This window comes from Dermacentor variabilis, chromosome 3 (assembly GCF_050947875.1).
Source record: "Dermacentor variabilis isolate Ectoservices chromosome 3, ASM5094787v1, whole genome shotgun sequence".
Lineage (NCBI taxonomy): Eukaryota > Metazoa > Arthropoda > Arachnida > Ixodida > Ixodidae > Dermacentor > Dermacentor variabilis.
In genome coordinates, this window is record NC_134570.1 from 47725631 (window position 1) to 47739649 (window position 14019).

The 14019-nt window shown below is 50.2% G+C and overlaps 1 protein-coding gene across 1 annotated transcript in view; it reads left to right on the plus strand.

Moving 5' to 3' along the window:
- The first annotated feature begins 218 nt into the window (after window positions 1–218).
- Window positions 219–14019, plus strand: part of Myo61F (unconventional myosin 61F) — a 189632-nt gene continuing 175831 nt past the window's right edge. The window contains exon 1 of the mRNA XM_075684971.1: window positions 219–543. The gene's annotated coding sequence lies outside the window, so the exon portion shown is untranslated. The remainder of the gene's footprint in view (window positions 544–14019) is intronic.

The following is a 14019-nucleotide window of genomic DNA, read 5'->3' on the forward strand; positions in this document are numbered from 1 at the left end:
TCAGACGCAGGTTGTCAAAGAGTCATAGTACCCTTGCGCGCCTAGTTGTCAAGTCCGCAAGACCGATCGACGAACGCGTTCCGCATAAGTGCACGCTCGACTATACATGCGCTCGCACGCACCGCTGAGCGCTTTAGTGTAAAGGTTGTTCCATTTCCTCCCTTTCTGCGAGACTTTTACTGTCTCGCTTTTGAAGCCTTCCTTCGAAACTTCGCTGCTGCCGTCGTCGTCGACGCCATGTCCTGTCTCGCGGCGCGAGAATCGCGCCCTGCGACGACGGATGTGCTACTTCCATCCGTATAGCAGTAGCCGAGCGCGCGAGCAGACGACACAAGTCTCCAGAAGACAAGCAGACGGGCTGCGCGTCGCGCAGTGGCGTGATTTCTTTTGTGTGTGTGTGTTTTCGTGCGGGACCTAACGTCGTTGCAAACGAAAGTGCGAAAGGCAAAAGGTGACCTGTTTGCTGGACCGTGTGGCACGACAAGCGGAGTATACTTGCGTCAACGATATTTGCCAACACGCGGAGCAAGGAACGTCGGAAAGGTGAGTTGGACAGCCTATAGTGACGGGGTCACTTCTTAGCTGCCAGGAAGTCGTCGATATCGTTGCGTGATAGGCTTGAGCCTTCTTGATGTTCTCTGTGACAACGCGAGTTGTTGCTTGGGTGTACAGCCCAGTTTTCTACGATAGTTCCCAGTGCGGAACCAATTTCATGTTAAATGCTGTAATGCCCAACGTATCATATATGTTATGCCGAGTCCTTCATGCACGTCAATATTCTGATTTAAGCAGAAGAAAGTTAACGCACAGCTATACGGTAGCGTTTTTGATGCGCTGGAACGAGTTTTAGTTCCCAGTTTTGACTCATAAGAAACAACATTTTATTGTTCTTCGTTTTTTTTTTGTACAAACGTACTCTCCATACAAAACCATAAATAAAGATGAACAAATACTTCTACTTGAAAACTGAAAGAAATCACGTACAAGCATTCCGAATACGTAGGACGGGTAGGATAAGATTTGATAGGTAGAATCACTAAGTGTTCGTCACATTTGTCGATAAGTCACACCACTGTCTCACGGACAGTCTCAAGAACGCTTCACTCACTGAACATCGAACTCGTTGCAGATTGGGAACTGTCGCGCGACGTCTTTAAGTACTCTTGAGTTCGATGCAGCTATATATATTTCACTCAAATTTGTAGATTCTGATTACACATTTAGGATCCCAACTTCCCATGTGGCAGTGGTATTATTAGGAACGCGACCGCCAAACCGTACTCATCGGTGATAACGATTTGTCTTCAGGTGTGTCTTTGCTTTCTTTTTCGACGCGTACAACATCAGATTTCTATTTAAGTGCCTTGGGCCATACGTACTTCGGTCAAGCGCACATTTTTAAACAGTCTGGCATTAATGGCAGCGGTCGGACTTGAAAAAAAATGTTGACGCGGCCTGTAGTCAAGCTACAGCGTTTTAAGGTTCCGGAGCGTTTTCGTGCCGACGTATATTTGCTTTCGCTAACGAAAATTTTGCGAAGACTATCAAACTGCCGCTGCCCCCTAATCCCGCAAAATAGTGTGAAGAAGCCTTCCCAAAGTGTCGCGACAAGAACGATCACTTGCACGAAGATTAGCAACCGATGTAAGCGGTTGGCCCTGCAAAAGCCTACATCGATTCAACATTGCGAGCCATATACTTGCTGTTTCATTCCACGGGTTGACACTGTGACGAGGATATCGCCATAAATGTTCCAGTGCGTTTTCAAAGGGAAACCAAATAGCTACACTAAGTCAGTTTGTACTAATAAAGTATTGTGCCAAAAAGTCTATGTTCGTCAACTTCGCGGTAAAATAGGTCAGTTACTAGAAGAGGAAATGAGGGTCAAAGTCCCCTTTCTCGAATTTCCCGCCGAAACCCCCAGCGCCGGTACGTCAGTGTGACGTTTTCTTACGCATATTAGGGGTCGTTGTGGCCTATGGTACATGTTCTTGAAAGCTGCCAAGTTTAGCCTTTGGCTCTTTTAGAATGCGATTTAGTCCGTCTTTAACGATGACAGAAATAAGCAAGCTCGTGCAGACGCCCGTCAAAATCCATGACGTCACGTCGAACAGTTGCGAGAACTTCAATGCGGCGTCGCCATTTGTCTTTCGTTATTGCGTTTTTTTTTCCTTATCATTATTTATGCCTCTTCTCATGTAAGAGTGGCTTTCTTTTCGCAATGTACAAAGGTCTTTTACTAATGCAGCTCAAACTAGTGGTCTTTAAGAGACGAGGATGGTCGCTGCGGCGAGAGTTTGGCTGAGACGTTCCTACCAGGCGCCGCCGCCTATGTATAATCAATTCATTCATAAAAGACACCGCATGCATACCTCTATAAGCCTACGGTTGGCTATAACACTCAATCCGCGTCTATTGCATATATCCAAGATTGCTTGGCACTGATGCTGCTGTCTATATGTTACGACCAAGTTAAATTAATGGTTCAGAAACCGAAACTATACGACATCCGAAGGAAAAGGGAGGAGTTGGATAGATGTCCTTAAATTTTGAAACGGAGAATTTCGTTTGGGGCCATGAGACTGGCATGCCATATACTACAGGTATAGAAAGATGAAGACGATGCACCGCTCCCTCTCCCGCAACAAGAACAGAAAAGATGCACAGGCAACACTAACACGTCCACAGCCAAAATAATCTATACATGGTCGCACTGTAAGCTAGCATCGATAAATAAGTAGTAGCCTTTCGCCTTAACAGATATCTCCACTGCCGCAATGCCAGCACGTGATTCAGTTTCCCAGTTGTCGCCGTTGTCTAATTTCGCTTCCTCTTTTTTTTTTTTTTCAATACCACTTTCCTTTGTTTGATGTCTCAGTTATGAAGCAGGTTCGGCAGTTTCTTTGTGCCGCGTCGGCGGTTAACCAAACTGCCCTCCGCCCATTTCATTTCTTCATATACACAATCTCGTTCCCGGCGCTTTTTTTTTTTTTCTATCCTCTGTGCAGTGCCAAGTTTTGTCTTGCGCCTATTTCTTTCTTTCACCCTCTCCTTTCTTTGCCTCCTACCTGCGCTTCCTGTTTCGCCATCACTTCGCTCAATCTGCGTCGTCCTTGAATCACTTTATAGCTTCGCTGCCCGAAAGGCTACAGTATACAGTGCGGACGCAGTCGTCGCTGTCCTTTCGCCGCCGGATATACAGACAGCTTTCGGGATGCTATAATTGTGGCCGTATAAATATGCATGTATAGCGCGAAAGGACGCTGACGATTAAAGATTACCGGCCAAACGCTGTTACGCCTCGTTGCTGTTGTATAATTCGTCTCCTTCACCCGATCATCCGCAGTGAAGGAACAGCGGATGAAATAAACATGACTTCAATATCTACCGTATTCACCCGAATATAACCGTCCGCGCCATTACGGGAGCTTATTCAAACACTAATTGAAATGGCTAACAGTGCTGCATGCGGTGTCTGCGGCTGCGAAGAAGAGCGCAACAACCTTGTGTGACTGTCTTCGGTTTGACTATACAAAGAAGGTACAAACCATTGGCGCGACTATATTGACGATCCTTCACTCTTCGGGCTCATGCTGGAACACTGTCTCTACCGACAATCGGCCCACAGGGCATTTGTTATTTTTGACTGCAGGCCTGCGCGAACGCCTTTGACTGCGTGGTGCTGCCCACGCGTGTGCACAATTTCGCCGCGTCCTCCATTTATCTTTCTATTACCATTTTCCCTTCCTCCATATAGCGCAGGCAACAAGACGCGTTTCTGTTGAGAAATATACGCCTTCTCTCTTTGTTCTATATATGATGAAGATTTGTAGCGCCTTTCTTTTTTTTTTTTTTTTTAACAAGGGCTAGATATGGCCAAAGAGCGCCGTCAAAGTGGTCTTTCTTCTGTATCTCTTCCGGCCTTTCCAAAGATAGTTACGAGTCTTATGACTCAGGTTGGCGTCACCACTGCCATTTAAATAACGTACATCCCACATCTCCATCTCCACATGCGCACACCACATGCGCACACCCACGTGTCGCTCACAGAAGAGTTGCGTTCGAGCGAATACGGTATACGGCCTCTCCGCCTTCGCGGCCTCCTCGCTCGCACGATTCGCGCGCGTCCCACTAACGTTATAACGGCTTCCGAGCGCTATCGGCTGCTAATTAAAGATACCCTGGCAACGTCGTCTTCTCCGCAGGCCCCCAAGGCAACCGTATCGCGTCGCCTCGGGCTTCCCTTGAATCCGTGCGCCCTTCCTGCGGTGGTGGCGGAAACTGAAGCCCCCTTTCTCTCTCTCTCTCTCTCTCTCTCTCTCTCTCTCTCTGCGTGCTGGCACACCGACTGGAGTACGTGCGAGTCTGCTCTGGCGACGGCGGAAGGCGCGTGTGCGTTGCAAGGACGTACGGCCGCGGCTGCCAGCTTCCGACGCCCGACCCGCTTCCCACTGACTTCCGCCCCGGGTTCTCGCTCGCAATGATTTCGTAACTGCACACGCGGGGCGCGTGACCATTTAGCGGTTGGTGCAGGTGTATACATCCGCGAGAGGTGCGTCCGCCGTTGAGGACGCGGATGGGAAAGAAGGAAGAGCCGTTGCCCTCTCGAAGGCCCATGTGTGTTCCGTCTGTATCGATGTTTGTATACTTCCGCACCACACGTTTCGGACGTGCTTACACGACCGCCGCGCGATATTATACCGCAACCACATAATCGCAAGTGCGTGCGCAGCAATGAAGACTTATGACTGACCGTCGATTCGTTTCCAGAATCCTGTTCCCAGAAATTTGTTTCCCGAAGAAGCAGAACCGCGACTGAAGGAAGAGTGACCGACGTGTGCTATACAACATGCATCCTTCAAAACGTGCGCTGTTTAGTGCTTATCAGAAATGAGGCGCGAATAAAAATCCGGCTGATCAGATGGTCGTTATTATTGCTGTTTCTATGGGCCGTCGACGGTGGTGAATATGTCGTGGCTTAGGTATTCTTTACAAACTGCTATCACCCCGCATGAGCCATATGTTTGCGCGGCGATTCGAACCCCTAAGTCCCGCGATGTACGGCAGTTACGAATGCTCTCCGAATCGCATCACGCCGTAGTGACCGCGTCTTATTCTTCGTCGACACTCTGCACACAAATGTAGGCGAGCAAGGTTGCACTGTCCTGACTCCGGAACACCTCACGTTAGAAAGTAGGGGTGTGCGAATATTCGAAACTTTCGAATAAAGAATCGAAAAGTGTCCTATTCGATTTCGATTCAGTCTTCGAATCGAACAGTCGTATAATCGAATTCGCGAATGCGAATGTCTTTAGAATATGTTTGGAATATTTCAAAACGTCAACTGCGCCCAAATAAACATAAAATTGACGCAAATGTACGGTGAATTTTCATCCCCACGGCCATGCTATAGATATAAAACATGAGAACTTGCGTAGCGGAGCAGGCTACGGGCTTGGGTAGCCGTAGGGAGAGCTATCCTTCGCACTCTCTGAAGAGCCCTGTGTACCTGAAGAAAATAATTATTTGCTCGTAATGCTCCATTTGTGCTTTTACTAAACAGTGCCTCATAACGCACTGCGTAATCACAGAAACTTGCTAGCTTTAAGAATACTGGGATGTGAGCATCATTTTATATTAGTTCTAATGACAGCTATTCATTATTCGCGTAAAGTGTTCGATTCGATATTCGATTTACTTCTGGCACTATTCGATTCGTATTCGATTCAGTCTAAAAAAAAAAATCACTATTCGCACACCTCTATTAGAAAGATGCAACCTGGTTTCCCATCCGGCCTTCGCCAGAGCGCACTGAAACGGCGCTTAAAAATATTTAAGAATTCAGACACTGCTGAAAACTTAAAAAAAAAAAAAACGAGCTTGGTGCATGCGTCAGAACCCCATATTAAAGGTGATGTTCTCATCACCATCGTCGTCGTTGTCATTACAGAGAGAGAGAGAGAGAAGAGAGAAAATTATAAATGAACGGCAGGGAGGTTATAACCAAGGCGGAAACTCTGAAGAAGGAGACAAATGGATCGATCAGCAAGCTATTCAAGTAGTTTAAGTTGCGGTAGAGTTCGTCGGTAGATCCGTCTGATTTATTAGATAATTTTACGGATTTATCAAACAACTATTCGAAGCGGGGAAAGGGCGGAAGCTGCCCCCCCCTCCCCTTTCGGCCCCCAGCCTCTGTCGTCTCGTGAAACGCCACCGAAGTTCAGGAAATTGGCGTCCGTCACTACGTGACCAAGCAGGACCCTTCGCACGCTCCGACGAGGCCGCGACGAGATTCGTCGGCTGACAGCGGCGCTTGACGCGACGCGCTTTTTATCCTGCTTCTCTGACGTCTCCGCGCACGCCTTATAAAGGATTCGGCCATGGCCGCTCCTTTACACCGAGAAAGTCGAGCCGTACGAAGCCACAGCTAAAAGCGGCAGTCCGTCAACCGGCAAGGACGTCTCCGGACCGCCTGTTGAGTGCGCTGAAAGGGAGAGGGAAAAAAAAAAAAAGGATGGACGAGATGCCGTGCGCGCAACGCTAGGGTATAGGGATTAGAGAGCGGCACAAAAGAAATAAAAAAAAAAAGACAAAGAAAAAAAAAGATATCGTAGGCCCACGCTGCTCGGCCCACCGAACTGGCGAGGCGCACAAGAAAAAGCAAGCGGCCGCTCCGCCCGATCGCCCGCGCGCGCGCGTGCTCATACCAGCGCAAGGTTTTGTTCCTGCTCCGCGGCGAGACCTTCCCATGCATCGAGAGCGCGTTCTACACCGCCGGCAAGGCCGTCGTTCGGACGGATTAATAATCGGCTTTCATTTTCCTTCCTTTTATTTTTTCACCCCTCCCCCCCCCCCTCCTAGTCGCGCAGCGCAACAATAGGTCGGGGCTCGCCGGCGTGAGCTTTAGCGATCGCCCGACCGCGGCGGCGGCTGGGACGGTCGGCGCCCGCCAGGGGGAGATGCGATTAAGATTGTGAGCGAAAAAAAAAAGATGGAAGAAGCAGACGAAGAAGAAGAAGCGAGCAAGAAGATAGCATCCTTCTCCTTTGCAAGGTTGAAACTGTCCGCACAGTTTTCTGCCCTTTCTCTCTCTTCCTTCTATTCCCCTCCTCCCTTCCCCAGCGCAGAGTGTAACCAACCGGACTCTTAACTGGTTAGCATTAAGGTGCCTTAGTTAACATCCCTGCCTTCCCTTTCTCTCTCTCTCTCTCTCTCTCTCTCTCTCTGCGTTCGTTTCCTGCTACGCGCTCCCGGCGATCGCCTCGCGCCGATTTATGGGCGAGCGCGGTGCGGCGATAATCGTTCATTGTCCATGCGTGCGCGCGCACGCATGCCTGCGCGGCTTTGTTTATCATTATTATTGTTATTTTTGCGATCGTGACGCGAGGTCGGCGGCGCGGGCGCGCGATTTTCGAGTCGTGGTGCCGGGGAGTGGCAGAGGTACCCCGGTGAGAAGACTGCGCGATCCTATAGGAAGTGTGTCGCCGGTTGTAGAATGTTACGCGCGCTTTCGGCACGTAATTGTGGCGGCGCCTCGATGTTCGCCAAATGAAACGGGTCTGCCACCACACAGTCTGACGGTGCTGGGTTGCACCACGCGAGAGAAGGCATGTGGAAGCATACTAATGGAGTCTTTTCGATTGGTCGTTTCGGTGTGCACTTCGGCAGCGGTGCAATGATTTCGCGCGGTAATGCGATCGAACGGTGTACTTAGATGCACGTAAGAAGGTAGTACAACAGGAATGATCAGGCTTCGTGTTGCGCTACATATTGTAGACGACTGACTGATGGTCTCGTAATGCAGCTTAGTCGCACGATCTCTGTATTGAGCTCCTGGAGAAATAAAAGAAAGAACATAATAAAAGCGGGAAAGCAGGGATGTTAACCCGAAGACGGTCTGGCTGCATAATTTGATCTGGAGAGAGGGGAGGGCAGGAGGAAAAGAGAGAGAGGCAGGGGAATGGTATGGGGCAACAAAATGACCATGTAGAAGGTACCGTAAAAACATTGTTTACTATATTACGAGACCGCGGACCGTCCCCAAAGAGTACCAGGCAGCGTATGTTCAGTCAGACTTTAATAATGATGATTAGTCAGTGTGTGCTGCGCACGTCATAACTGTATTATTATGCTCGCATTCTGGCATTTGAGTGTATTGCAGCAATTGTATCACCCGTTTCGTTTTGCCTGCATTGAAGACCACATCCACAAACTCTGCAAGACTGCATGATGTCAGTTGACTGACTGAGTGAGACCGACCGACCGACCGACCGACCGACCGACCGACCGACTGACTTGATTGATCGATTCGTGGTGTTTAACGCCGTAAGGCAACGCTGGGGCTATGAGAGACATTGTAATGAAGGGTTCCGGATTCATTGAAAATCAAACGCAAACATGCTACACAGTCCAGTGAAAGTTCGAAAATCGGGCAAACAAAGACAACCGTCCAGTTGCGAAAGCTATACTCGGGAAGGGGATGGAAAATTTCAACCACATTACGCCCTCGAGCAGCCTATTCTCGAAAGACAGGCCTTGTCGAGCGAGGTGGCTCGGTGTGCCTCGTCGATGATGCGGATTCTCCATAATGAATAAAGTCCTTGTAACATTAACAAATCATAAGGTGCATTACTGATTGTCTTTACGAACACGAGGTATCGGACACCGTAAGACGCGAGGAGAAGTTTCTTTTCTTCACAGTTCTTTGTGAAATGCCCCCAAAACAAGATACATTACGACAAAGAATAAAACAGTGGTCTGTTGTCTCGGGTAGGCTGCAAAGTCTACAACTTGCAATACAGGACACATATACCCCTTTGTTTATGAAGCCATGTTTCTTTGCTGGCAAGGCGTAAGCATGCACGGGAGGTAAGAGTCCACCTATAAGGGACATGTCCATTTCGTCCGCTGCTAAAGTTCTGATCGGCTGTGGCGCCTCGCTGCTGCGGACGCGCAGCCCAGTCCAGCCAATCATAATTTCAACAGCCGACGAAATGGACAAGTCCACTACAGGTTGTTTGGATCGGACTGCTTGTACGATCTGTTGGGAACTCGGCGCTGACGCCCGTGGTTGTACCTGGGTCGCAAGCCCCAAGGGTAGCGTTGGCCTGGCGGCCTGGGGTACAACTGGAAGCATCCGAAGGTCCCGGCAAAGCATGAGTCGACTGGTAACAACAAAACAACTGGTTTATTTTAACATCGCAAAGAGTTGGCGGTCAGGTTGACCGAAGTAGAGAGACGGGAGAGCACTTCACTCAACAGAAGAAATCGGAGCCCTCTTCTTGGCGTCCGGGGGCAGCTGTTTTTATACTCTCGCAGTTGAGGGCAAGAAGGAACCCCTCAAAAGACGAGCACGTGAATGTACAATGGGCTAATGGTGACGCACACTGTCGAAGCGCTGCCGTAGCACCATGTCGAGCACGATCTCGTAGCACCCTGTCGAGCACGATCTCGTAGCACCCTGTTGTAGCGCTGCCGGTCGGGCACAATGACTGTAATGAGAGGATGATCCCTGCTTTGGCATCGCCTGTTTCGGGCACAATGACTGGAATGAGAGGATGATCCCTGCTTTGGCATCGCCTGTTTCGGGCACAATGACTGGAATGCGAGGGTGATCCTTTGCGGTCGCATCGCCGCAGTCGCGCCTGGAAACACCTGCCGATGAGTGTTGCGGCGACGACGATCGGGCCAAAATGTCTGCCGCCCCGCCGCAGTCGCGCCGGCAAAACCACGTGTCGCAGGCGAAACGCAACAGACCGCCCCGCCGGGGGAAGGAGATCCCGATGGACAGGGGACTGCATCCGCTGTCCGGAGGGATGTCGCTCGATGATGCTCATAACCGAAGTCGAGCGTCCCTCGACGTTTCTTGAGCGCAGCGCACAGAGAAGGCCTCGTTCTCTTGTTCAGGTTCGCACGGGACACTGCAAAGTGACTTCGGGAGAGTTCACCTTTTTTGTTCTCGTTCCCGGCAAGCGTTAGAACTACGCTGAAACTCAACCGCTCAGTCAGCAAGCACGGCACAACCCTCACTAAGCCCTGCCAGGCTCTTTCCCCTTTTTATACCACTGCCTAGTTCCTTACAGTAGTCTAGCATCACTCAGAACGCGTCCACAAATTGAAAAATTGCACTAGAAAGCATATCATCACTTTGAAACACTAAACAAAAGCAATATGTAAAAAAAAAAATCCTGCCTCAGGAAGAAAAACATCAGTAACAAACAATTTTGAGGCTGATTCCTACGTTAGGGGCTTCGACTTAAGCCATCGGCGTTACCGTTGAGACTCCCCTTTTTGTAACGCACCTCAAAGGAATATTGTTGTAAAGCGAGGCTCCAGCGCAGGAGGCGGCCATTTTTGGGAGAGATGGTCTGCAGCCATTGGAGAGGGCAGTGATCCGTCTCAATGATAAACCTCGAGCCGGCTAGATAGCATGACAATTTCTGAACGGCCCACACGAGACACGCACACTCTTTCTCGGTGGCGCTATACGCCTGCTCACGACTGGTCAGCTTACGACTAGCATACAGGACGGGGTGTTCTACTTCTCCCTTTTCCCGTTGGCACAGTACAACGCCCATGCCTCGCTCACTAGCATCGCACTGAACAATGAACCCTTTTGTATAGTCTGGCGATCGTAGCACAGGCTGGTTTGTTAGGGCACTCTTTAGGGCGCTAAAAGCTCTGTCCTTTGTCTCGTCCCAGACGACTGTTTGAGGCTCTGTCTTTCTTAGAGCATCCGTCAGGGGAGCCGCGATATCAGAGTACCTAGGGATGTACCTCTGATAGTAGCCGGCGACACCTAAGAACGACCGAATATCGGTCTTTGTGCGCGGTTGCGGAAAGTCTCGCACAGCGGCCACTTTTATTTCAGAGGGGCGGCGACGACCCTGACCAATCACGTGACCGAGGTAGACAACCTCGGCCTGTGCTAACTGGCACTTAGGAGCCTTGACTGTCAAGCCCGCTTCGCGCAGGCGGGTTAGCACTGCCCGCAAGTGTGTCATATGCTCAGACCAGGATGCGGAGAATATCGCTACGTCGTCTAGATACGGTAAAGCGAATTCTTGCTGTCCCCGCAACACTTTATCCATGAGGCTTGAAAAACAGTATGGCGCGTTCTTCAAACCAAAACTCAACACTTTAGGACGGAATGTTCCCATTGGTGAAATGAACGCCGCATACCTACTAGCCTCTTCTGTAAGTGGAACCTGCCAATAACCCCTGACAAGATCTAGGGTGGAAATAAACTGAGCGCTACTAACTTTCTCAAGGCGCTCCTCGATGTTAGGGATCGGATAAATTTGATCCTTAGTGATGGAATTAAGCCTGCGGTAGTCGACGCAAGGACGAGGTTCCTTGCCCGGTACCTCAACTAAAATCAAAGGGGAGGTATAATCACTCTCACCTGCCTCAATAACACCGAGCTGTAGCATTTTCTTTACCTCAGCCTCCATAATATCGCTCTGGCGGGGTGACACCCGATACGCCTTGGATCGTACTGGCTCTGTGGAGGTAAGTTCTATATCATGAGTAAGTACAGAAGTCCTACCAGGCCTCTCAGAGAACAGACCTTGAAACTCTTGTAATAGCTGGTGTAGTTCGGTTTTCTGCTCCGGCGACAGCGGCGCTTTACTGATAAGGTCACTAATGACTTGACCGGTGTCTTCCCTGTTCGTCACTGAGCCTAGTCCCGGAAGCTCGACCGGAAGCTCTTCAGGAACGTTTACCATCATGCACACCACTGCTTCCCTTTGTCTATAAGGTTTGAGCAGATTACAGTGGTAAACTTGCTGTGCTTTCCGCTTTCCTGGCAGACTTACCACGTAGTTAACGTCCGACAGTTTCTGAACAATTCGTGCTGGGCCCTCCCACTGCACGTCTAGTTTGTTGTTTAGCGATGTGCGCAATATCCTGACCTCATCGCCAACCTCAAAACGACGGGCCCTGGCTGTCCGATCATAATAAACCTTGGCCCTCTGCTGGGCCTTTGTCATTGCTTCACCTGACAACTCCTGTGCCCTTCTTAAGCGTTCGAGGAGCTTAAGCACGTACTCCACCACGACTGGGTCGTCGCCCCTACCTTCCCATGATTCTCGAAGCATGCGAAGCGGAGACCGAAGCGAGCGACCGTACACCAGTTCAGCTGGCGAAAACCCCGTAGCTGCATGCGGCGCGGTTCTTAAAGCAAACATCACCCCAGGCAGACACAGCTCCCAGTCAGTTCGATGTTCAAAACACAACGCTCTCAACACGCGCTTCATGACGGAGTGGAGCTTCTCAACGGAATTCGACTGTGGGTGGTACACTGAGCTGTGTAGCAGCTTTACCCCACACCTTTCGAGAAAAGTTGTCGTCAAAGCGCTAGTAAACACTGTGCCCTGATCTGATTGAATTTCTGCAGGAAAACCAACTCGCGCAAATATGGACAGTAGTGCATTAACTATCTCAACTGAGCTGAGTTCTTTAAGCGGCACTGCTTCAGGGAACTTTGTCGCTGGGCAGATCACAGTCAAAATGTGTCTGTACCCCGTGGCTGTTACCGGCAGAGGTCCCACAGTATCAATAACGAGCCGTCTAAAAGGCTCCGTAATGATAGGTACCAATTTCAACGGCGCCCTTGATTTGTCCCCTGGTTTGCCCACCCGCTGACAAGTGTCACATGTCCTCACGAAATGGTCTGCGTCCCGAAAACACCCTGGCCAATAGTACTCTTGCAAGAGACGGTCCTTAGTTTTCTTAACTCCTAGGTGTCCGGACCACGAACCCCCATGCGACAAGCGCAACAGATCCTGACGATAGCATTGAGGCACGACCAGCTGATCGAACTCCACTCCTCTGCGGTCTAGATACTTCCGGTACAGGACTCCACCTCTTTCCACAAAACGCGCAGTTTTCCTGGCGATACCTTCTTTGACATTGCAGCGTATGTTTTCTAGGCTACCATCCTTTTTTTGCTCGGCTATCAAAGCCGACCGGCTGACTTTTAGCAACCTATCAAGTCCGTCTGACGTAGGCGCGATGAGCAAATCAGTAGATAGCTCTTCTAACTTTCCCGTGTCGGGCGTTTCCTCTCCAGTATCTGGCGCCTTTAACGTTACAGACTCAAGTTTATTCAGTTCGGGCGTGCTCGGAATATCAGCTTGCTGCGCCTCTGACCCTTTTTCGTTGTTTGATAACGTCGGCCCCGCAACTACCGCCTTTGCAGCGAGCTCCCGAACCTTCGCTCTGGTTAAGGCCTGAACACTAGCTTCACCAAACAAAAGCCCCTTCTCGCGCAGGAGGTGATCGGACCTGTTTGAAAATAAGTACGGGTACTGGGGTGGCAGCATAGATGACACTGCCGCCTCCGTCTCAAGCGCTCCGAAAGGTCCTTCAATAAGCACTTTTGCTACCGGCAGACACACGCTATGAGCTTCCACGGCTTGCTTGATCCATGCGCACTCGCCCGTGAACATATGGGGTTCTACATAAGACGGGTGAACTACATCCATCGTAGCTGCGGAATCGCGAAGCACTCGGCACTCTTTCCCGTTCACGAGGAGGTCTCGCATGTAAGGCTCGAGAAGCTTCATGTTCTCGTCAGTGCTGCCTATTGAAAAAAACACAACTTTTGGTGTTGTTTCCGGACACTGCGCCGAAAAGTGACCCGGCTTCTGGCACGTATAACACAAGCGCGCTCGCCTCATCTCGAACCGCTTTCTGCGTTTGGCTGCCGCCGTCTCTTTACGTTTGGTCGGACTGCTTTCGCTCGCATCCGCACTACGCGTGTCCCCCTTTAATCTCATGGGCGTGAACTTCGGCCTCTCAAACTTCGAGCCAAATTCACCCTTTTGACCGTCCTTAGCTCCGCGAGCCCGACGCGTCACAAACTCCTCGGCTAGCTCAGCGGCTTTAGCCACCGTACAAACGTCTGGCCTATCCAAGACCCAGTATCGCACGTTCTCCGGTAACCGACTATAAAACTGTTCTAGCGCGAAGCACTGCAGAACTTTATCGTGGTCACCAAACGCTTTCTCTTCT